The sequence below is a fragment of the Homarus americanus genome, unplaced genomic scaffold (genome assembly GCF_018991925.1).
Source record: "Homarus americanus isolate GMGI-L3 unplaced genomic scaffold, GMGI_Hamer_2.0 scaffold20521, whole genome shotgun sequence".
NCBI lineage: Eukaryota > Metazoa > Arthropoda > Malacostraca > Decapoda > Nephropidae > Homarus > Homarus americanus.
Window position 1 is genome coordinate 7,501 of NW_024737633.1, and position 8,907 is coordinate 16,407.

The window sequence follows — 8,907 nt, forward strand, 5'->3', positions numbered from 1 at the left end:
CGCTTTACCGGATGAAATTCACCCTGCGAGTTCCAGCTATCCTGAGGGAAACTTCGGAGGGAACCAGCTACTAGATGATTCGATTAGTCTTTCGCCCCTATACCCAGCTCCGACGATCGATTTGCACGTCAGAATCGCTACGGACCTCCACCAGAGTTTCCTCTGGCTTCATCCTGGCCAGGCATAGTTCACCATCTTTCGGGTCCCAACATATATGCTCATGGTACTTGCCGACTGCCCGCGAGCCTGCCCCAGTGCGCCTCCGCCGTTTACCGACGGCCCGCTTCCGGGGACGGACAGCACCGCGGCGTCTTGGCAAGTCCCGGGCCTGCGCCCCCCCACCGCGGGGGGTCGCTTTCGACCATCGCCCGGCTGACCTCCACCACACGCAACGATCAGAGCCGGAAATGTCACGCTTGGCCGCTTGGCGTGGGGCGGCCGCCGAGCAGCCGAACGTCAAGGATCGGCCCAAGGCGCGCAGGCTGTTACCCAGCTGCCCGGGCGCCCGTCCTTTCATTTCGCCTTTGGGTTTTAGTAGGCTATTGACTTTTTATGTTAGACTCCTTGGTCCGTGGTGTTTCAAGACGGGTCCGGGTGGATCACCGACCTTTGCACACAGCGAGAAACAAAACCGCCGCCCGAAGCAGCTGACGCCCAAGCTCTTCTCGGCGACCGTCGCCCAGGCAGCCAGGACACCGGTGGTTTACGTCGCGGGTCTCCCCCAGGCCCGAGCTGAGAGAAAGTCGGCGTGAGTACCAGTCGACCGGGCCTTCGACGTCCCCGGCAGCAGGTCGCGGTGACCTACGGCGAAATACGCCCGACGCGCGCGTGGTCAGGCGCGCTGACATTTTTTGGAGTCGCTCAATTACAGCACCCACCCAGCCGACAGCCGACGAGCTGAATCCCTCGATTCCAGGCCTTCGAGTTTCCACCCACGTTTACAGCTGCCGCGGTTTCACGTGCTCTTGAACTCTCTCTTCAAGTTCTTTTCCAACTTTCCCTCACGGTACTTGTTGCTTTATCGGTCGTGGTCTGTTAGCCTTAGATGGAGTTTACCACCTGCTTTGGGCTGCACTTTCCAAGCAACCCGACTCTACAGAGGCCCTTTCCGACCGTCCCATCTGTACCCTCACCGGGCACCGCCACTCTGGGCCTGTCACCCTCCATGGGCAGTGGCCGCTTTCAAGCTTGACTTAGACGGTATGGGGCGGCGTGCTGGACCCTCTGAAACGCAACACCCCTCGTGCCCGAAGACATCGAGGTTATGCGCTGGGCTTTTCCCGGTTCAGTCGCCCTTACTAAGGGAATCCCTGTTGGTTTCTTTTCCTCCGCTTATTAATATGCTTAAATTTGGCGGGTAGCTCTCTCCTACTACGAGGTCGATCGTGGTCTCATCATCCTTAGGGGGAACAAGTTCCCCAACCACGAAGCGGAAGACGCTCTGCCACCGACTTTCTTCACCACCGACATTACCAGGCAGGAAGGTTTGAGGGGCTTGTCGCGGGGGTACCAGCGGCCATGGCGCCGGCACTCCCACCCCTGACTCCGTTCCTTCTCATTGAGTGGTAAATAGCCAATAGGAAAAGTGTTTCAGCAGAACATCTCTCGCAGAGTCATATACACACACAGTTTTAATGCATATACGCTCGTGTTCCGCCCTTACTCGGCCGCACCTTTGCCGCTTAAACTTTGACCTCTTTCCCCGTTCCCGCATGCCACAGCAGTGGCACTTGTTTATCCGGAGAAAGAGAGCGAGAGTCGCAGTATTAATTGGCGTGAGCGGCCTTTCCGGCTGCAGAACTAGTGCTCTATCCCGGCGAGCGCCGTTATGAGGCGCAACACCGTCTTTAACGCGTTTAGAGAGAACTCCCCCTGCCTCCCTCCCAGTCATGAGATAGACGTGGACTCGTGGCAAACTCTCAAAGAGAACGCCCACACCGCGTCTGACCGTGGGAGAGGGTGGAGGAGCGCGTGAGGAAGAGCACGGCGTCACCCAAGCATTCTCATCTCTCTGCCTGCACCACTACATGGTAGACTGCGGGCCCAGGCGCACTCATCAATTTAGGTTCCACTGCAATGCATGCCAAGCACTCTTTTCGAGGTGATAGACGAAATTCCGGCGGGGCTTACTTAAAAGATATCCGACCGGTTTCGTTTCCTCTTCGTGGGATGGAGTGCCTCTTAGAACATGTGCAGCATCAGCCATGAGCGGCCGACGGCCATTCGTGTCTCTGTGGACAGCAGGCAAAAGAGCGCCGCCTCCAGTTATTCTTGGCGACAACTGTCGCTTGTTGTCAGTTGAATGTGGGTGCGCCAAGTCCATGGACTTGCTAGTGATAAACTTGCTTGTTTTTAAGAGAACTGCGCCTACGCTGGTATGAGCAATTAAACCAAAAGGCGGAAGCTTCGGTTCGGGTTACCCTACGTGTCGAGAACAGTCAGCAGGCACGGTTCGCAGCAACCACGATGGATGTATATTTCGACCCTCGTAGAAGTGACGACAAGCTCATATGGCTGCCGCCCGCGCCAATATACGTTCAACTTGTCCGATATCTGGTATTCTTGCGATTCACATACCGACCGCGGTTTTTCGCGGTCTTCATCGACCATACAGGCCGAGTGATCCCCCGGTTAAAGAGTTGTGTATTTGCCATTTGGTCTTTTTGCGACTAACCATCACAGGTCGAGTCTCAATGAAAGGGTTTGACAGACATAGCCCAAGTTTGTGGTTTGGGTTTGGCCGGACGACTTGTTGTTGTTTTTTGACACTTGAATTTCACTCTTTTTGGGTCAAGAGGCTTATTCGACGGTAGTAAGGAACGGACGGGCAGCCGTCCAAAGCCCCGTCCGTCCTCCTCCTCCGGTCTTCGCGCTCTCGCCCGAGTGTGGTCCACCTACAGCGTGGTGGTACCTATTTTTGGTGCGGGGGCCGGGATTGTCCTCTTTCGCTGCTGGAGTTGCCAGAGCAGAGCCCGAGACCGCCCAAATCAGGAGAGTAGTAGTAGTAGTTTTAAGAGCGCCCCGTTCTCTTTCTCTCTGTTAATGATCCTTCCGCAGGTTCACCTACGGAAACCTTGTTACGACTTTTGCTTCCTCTAAATGATCAAGTTTGGACATCTTTCCGTCAGCTCGAGGCGACGACCCCAGAAAACCCTCGCGGGCAACGGGGCCGACAATCCAAGAGCGCCAGTCCGAAGGCCTCACTAAATCATTCAATCGGTAGTAGCGACGGGCGGTGTGTACAAAGGGCAGGGACGTAGTCAGCGCAAGCTGATGACTTGCACTTACTGGGAATTCGTTCATAGGGAAACAATTGCAAGCCCCAATCCCTATCAGAAAGGCTTGAGCAGGTTACCGCTCCTCTCGGAGGGAAAACTTCGTTGATCCCTTCAGTGTAGCCCAGCGTGCGGCCCAGAACATCTAAGGGCATCACAGACCTGTTATTGCTCAATCTCGTCTCTTGGCTAAAATTGCGCTTATCCTCTCTAAAGAAAGTTGCGAACTGGACACCATTTTCTGGAGATCCGTCGACTACTTAGTAGGCCAGAGTCTCGTTCGTTATCGGAATTAACCAGACAAATCGCTCCACCAACTAAGAACGGCCATGCACCACCACCCACCGAATCGAGAAAGAGCTCTCAATCTGTCAATCCTTCCGGTGTCTGGGCCTGGTGAGGTTTCCCGTGTTGAGTCAAATTAAGCCGCAGGCTCCACTCCTGGTGGTGCCCTTCCGTCAATTCCTTTAAGTTCCAGCTTTGCAACCATACTTCCCCCGGAACCTTAGAACTTTGGTTTCGAGCTGCCGCCAGGTCATGGGAATAACGCCAGCGGATCGCTAAGTTGGCATCGTTTATGGTTAGAACTAAGGCGTTATCTGATAAGCCTTCGGACACCTCTAACTTTCGTTCTTGATTAATGAAAACATCCTTGGCAAATGCTTTCGCAATGGTTAAGTCTTCTGACGGTCCAAGGTATTGTTCACCTCTAGCGTCTGTCTGAATACCCCGCCTGTTCCGATTAGTCATTACCTCTGGTTCGAAAACCAGCAAATAGAACCGGTCTATTCATTATTCCATGCATCACCATTCGGGCCATTCAAATAGCCTACTCTGAAACTCTAATTTTTCAAAATAAAGCTCTCCGGCCCTCGGGACACTCGACAAGAGCATCGTGCGAGCGGTAACTGTTCGGGCGTGACAGTAAACGCGAGGCGGTGCCGTCGGTGGAACAGAGATCAACTTCTGAGCTTTTTTAGCGCAACAACTTTAATATACGCTATTGGAGCTGGAATTACGCGGCTGCTGGCACCAGACTTGCCCTCAATGGATACTCGTTAAAGGATTTAAAAGGTGTACTCATTCCGATTGCGAGGCCTCGGATGAGACTCACATCGTTATTTTCGTCACTACCTCCCCGTGCCGGGAGTGGGTAATTTGCGTGCCTGCTGCCTTCCTTAGATGTGGTAGCCGTTTCTCAGGCTCCCTCTCCGGAATCGAACCCTGATTCCCCGTTACCCGTTATAGCCATTGTAGGCGCATAACCTACAATCGAAAGCTGATAAGGCAGACACTTGAAAGAAGCGGCGCCGGTGCGGAGACCGTGCGCTCAGCCCGAAGTTATTCAGATTCACCACAGGTGGGTTACGGACCGGGGCCCGACCAGTTTTGAACTAATAAAAGCGCTCTTCCCTTGCGGTCAGAGACCAATTGCATGTATTAGCTCTAGAATTGCCACAGTTATCCAAGTAAGTGGGTTTACAGATCCAATGAAACATAGCTGATTTAATGAGCCATTCGCGGTTTCGCCTTAAATCGGCTTGTACTTACACATGCATGGCTTAATCTTTGAGACAAGCATATGACTACTGGCAGGATCAACCAGGTAGCTGCTGCTGTTGGCGGCGCCTATCACGGCGGCCAAAATAGTGAGATTGAGAGAGAGGCAGAAGACATTGGGCGAGGGACCGCACGTTGGCCTTAGAGAAATAGCAAACCAGATGATCAGATCTAACTGCACCTTCTCTTGCTATCCTCGGCGCCGGCAGCGCCACCGTGTGTGCCAATCTCCTCCCTTATCCGCTCCTCTTTGCCCCAGCTCCAGCGAGGCAGCCGACATTGGGCGAGGGACCGCACGTTGGCGAATCTCCTCCCTTATCCGCTCCTCTTCTCTTTGCCCCAGCGAGGCAGAAGACATTGGGCGAGGGACCGCACGTTGGCCTTAGAGAAATAGCAAACCAGATGATCAGATCAAACTGCACCTTCTCTCGCTATCCTCGGCGCCGGCAGCGCCACCGTGTGTGCCAATCTCCTCCCTTATCCTCTCCTCTTCTCTTTGCCCCAGCGAGGCAGCCGACATTGGGCGAGGGACCGCACGTTGGCCTTAGAGAAATAGCAAACCAGATGATCAGATCAAACTGCACCTTCTCTTGCTATCCTCGGCGCCGGCAGCGCCACCGTGTGTGCCAATCTCCTCCCTTATCCGCTCCTCTCCTCTTTACCCAGCTCCAGCGAGGCAGCCGACATTGGGCGAGGGACCGCACGTTGGCCAATCTCCTCCCTTATCCGCTCCTCTTCTCTTCTCTTTGCCCCAGCGAGGCATAAGACATTGGGCGAGGGACCGCACATTGGCCCATCTCCTCCTCTCTCTCTTTCTCTTACTGTTTGTGGGGACGTGGGCTCATGAGCGCCATCGTCGCCCAATATTGGTTAGGTTGTGTATTTCACGGGTGGGAACCGCCATCATCGTTGTTAGGTGATGGGGTAACCCAACGTGTGCTTTGACGAGTTTTGGCTGCTAAACTCTCTTTTTAGTATACTCGGCTCCCAGACTGCGCCCTGGTCGTGTTGAACCATGAGCGTTGTCTATGCACATTTAGGGTAGCCGTTTGCGCGTGGAATAGTGCAATGAATCTCGGTCAAGAGACGGTTGGGCGCTGCATTGAAGGCCGGCACAGACGCGAAGACGGGTTGATCAGCCAACGCAAGTCCGCTAAGTTGGGCAGACAGCAGACAGCTGTGATGGAAACTAGTAGGGTGGCGACGTGTGTGCCGAGAGAGAGACGGAGTAAATAATGTCCAAACGGAAGAGAGACCTGGCAAGTGTAATTGATAGATCGCGAGCCTACGCCCCATAAGCCCGCTCCACTGCCATTCCTCTGATCCAATGAGACTAAAATCTCTCTCCTTCTGCTCCAGCCATTGCAGGGCAGGGAAGCGACGGCAATTTTGGTTGTTGTTTTTGAATGCCGCGCTTTGCTTCGCAGAGGCGCCGAAGCGCTCCGCTTGTGGGCGGAAAATATTTCACACCGAATATGTGTGTGAAGGCGCCCTCTCCCCTTAATATAGTGAAATAGTGCAATCCAGCATACAAGGTCGGACGATAGGACATTCACCGTACCGCACCTCGAGAGTGGATGTTGTTTGTTGGGTAAGGTTAAAACCGGACTGTTCGCAGACAGCCGAATAAACCCGTTCCGGACTAATTGGTGGATGCAACATCATGATGCTGCTGTCGCGGAAACCGCAGTGGCGACGTGTTCGCCGAGAGAGAGTAATAATGTTCAATAGGGAGAGCGACCTGGCTAGTGTAATTGATAGATCGCGAGCCTACTCGCCATTAGCCCGCTCCACTGCCATTCCTCTGACCCAATGAGACTATTCTCTCTCTCGCTCTCCTTCTGCTCCAGCCATTGCAGGGCAGGGAGAGGAAATCGACGGCAATTTTGGTTGTTGTTTTTGAATGCCGCGTTTTGCTTCGCAGAGGCGCCGAAGCGCTCCGCTGGGGGGCGGAAGATATTTCACATCGAATATGTGTGTGAAGGCACCCTCTCCCCTTAATATAGTGAAATAGTGCAATCCAGCATACAAGAGCGGACGATAGGACAGTCACCGTACCGCACCTCGAGAGTGGAAGTTGTTTGATCGTTTGTTAGGCAAGGTTAAAACCTGACTGTTCGCGAACAGCCGAATAACCCGGTTCCGGACTTACAATAGACGCAACATCATGATGCTGCTGCTGTCGCGGAAACCGTGGTGGCGACGTGCGCGCCGAGAGAGTAATAATGTTCAATTGGGAGACAGACCTGGCTAGTGAAATTCATAGATCGCGCTCCACTGCCATTCCTCTGACCCCATGGGACTATTTTCTCTCTCTCTCTCTCTTCTGCTGCTGCTGCTGCTCCAGCCATTGCAGGGCAGGGAAGGGAAAGCGACGGCAACTTTTGGTTGTTGTTTTGAATGCCGCGCTTTGCCGCAGAGAGGCGCCGAAGCGCTCCGCTGGGGGCGGAAGATATTCCACACCGAATAGGTGTGTGAAGGCACCCTCTCCCCTTAATATAGTGAAATAGTGCAATCCAGCATACAAGAGCGGACGATAGGACAGTCACCGTACCGCACCTCGAGAGTGGAAGTTGTTTGATCGTTTGTTAGGCAAGGTTAAAACCCGACTGTTCGCGAACAGCCGAATAACCCAGTTCCGGACTTACAATAGACGCAACATCATGATGCTGCTGCTGTCGCGGAAACCGTGGTGGCGACGTGTGCGCCGCGAGAGTAATAATGTTCAATTGGGAGACAGACCTGGCTAGTGAAATTCATAGATCGCGCTCCACTGCCATTCCTCTGACCCCATGAGACTATTTTCTCTCTCTCTTCTTCTGCTGCTGCTGCTTCCCAGCCATTGCAGGAGCAGGGGAAGAAGCTTGACAGCAACTTTTGGTTGTTGTTTTTGAAATGCCAGCGCTTTGCTTAGCAGAAGGCGCCAGCGGCGCTCGCTGGGGGAAGATATTCCACACGAATAATGGGTGTGTGAAGGCACCCTCCCCTTAATATGGTGAAATAGTGCAATCCAGCATACAAGAGCGGACGATAGGACCCAGTCCGTGCCGCACCTCGAGAGTGGAAGTTGTTTGATCGTTTGTTAGGCAAGGTTAAAACCCGGCTAATTTCGCGAACAGCCAGATAACCCGGTTCCGGACTTACAATGGGCAACATCGCCCAGTGCTGCTGCTGTCGCGGAAACCGTGGTGGCGGCGTGTGCGCCGAGAGAGTAATAATGTTCAATTGGGAGACAGACCTGGCTAGTGAAATTCATAGATCGCGCTCCACTGCCATTCCTCTGACCCCATGAGATTATTTTCTCTCTCTCTTCTTCTGCTGCTGCTCCAGCCATTGCAGGGCAGGGAAGGGAAAGCGACGGCAATTTTGGTTGTTGTTTTTGAATGCCGCGCTTTGCTTCGCAGAGGCGCCGAAGCGCTCCGCTGGGGGGCGGAAGATATTTCACACCGAATATGTGTGCGAAGGCACCCTCTCCCCTTAATATAGTGAAATAGTGCAATCGAACATATAAGGGCGGACGTTTTCATCACCGTCTCCCCCTCGGTGTGTGTGCAGATTCTCGGATCATTTTGTAAAGTATGCTCGACCCCCGATTGACTTTGACGGTCTCCCATTCGGGTGTGCAAGTTTCTGTAGTATGCTATTAAATCGACCCCCGATTGACTTTGACTGTCTCCCATTCGGGTGTGCAAGTTTCTGTAGTATGCTATCAAATCGACCCCCGATTGACTTTGACGGTCTCCCATTCGGGTGTGCAAGTTTCTGTAGTATGCTATTAAATCGACCCCCGATTGACTTTGACGGTCTCCCATTCGGGTGTGCAAGTTTCTGTAGTATGCTATTAAATCGACCCCCGATTGACTTTCACTGTCTCCCATTCGGGTGTGCAAGTTTCTGTAGTATGCTATTAAATCGACCCCCGATTGACTTTCACTGTCTCCCATTCGGGTGTGCAAGTTTCTGTAGTATGCTATCAAATCGACCCCCGATTGACTTTGACGGTCTCCCATTCGGGTGTGCAAGTTTCTGTAGTATGCTATCAAATCGACCCCGATTGACTCTGATGGTCTCC

At 53.3% G+C, this 8,907-nt stretch overlaps 1 non-coding gene across 1 annotated transcript in view; it reads right to left on the reverse strand.

Moving 5' to 3' along the window:
• Window positions 1-1,382, reverse strand: part of LOC121873501 — a 4,337-nt gene extending 2,955 nt beyond the window's left edge. Inside the window, exon 1 of the ribosomal RNA XR_006090254.1 lies at window positions 1-1,382. This exon is cut by the window's left edge and continues 2,955 nt beyond it. This is a non-coding gene — a ribosomal RNA (large subunit ribosomal RNA).
• Between the last annotated feature and the right edge of the window lie 7,525 nt (window positions 1,383-8,907).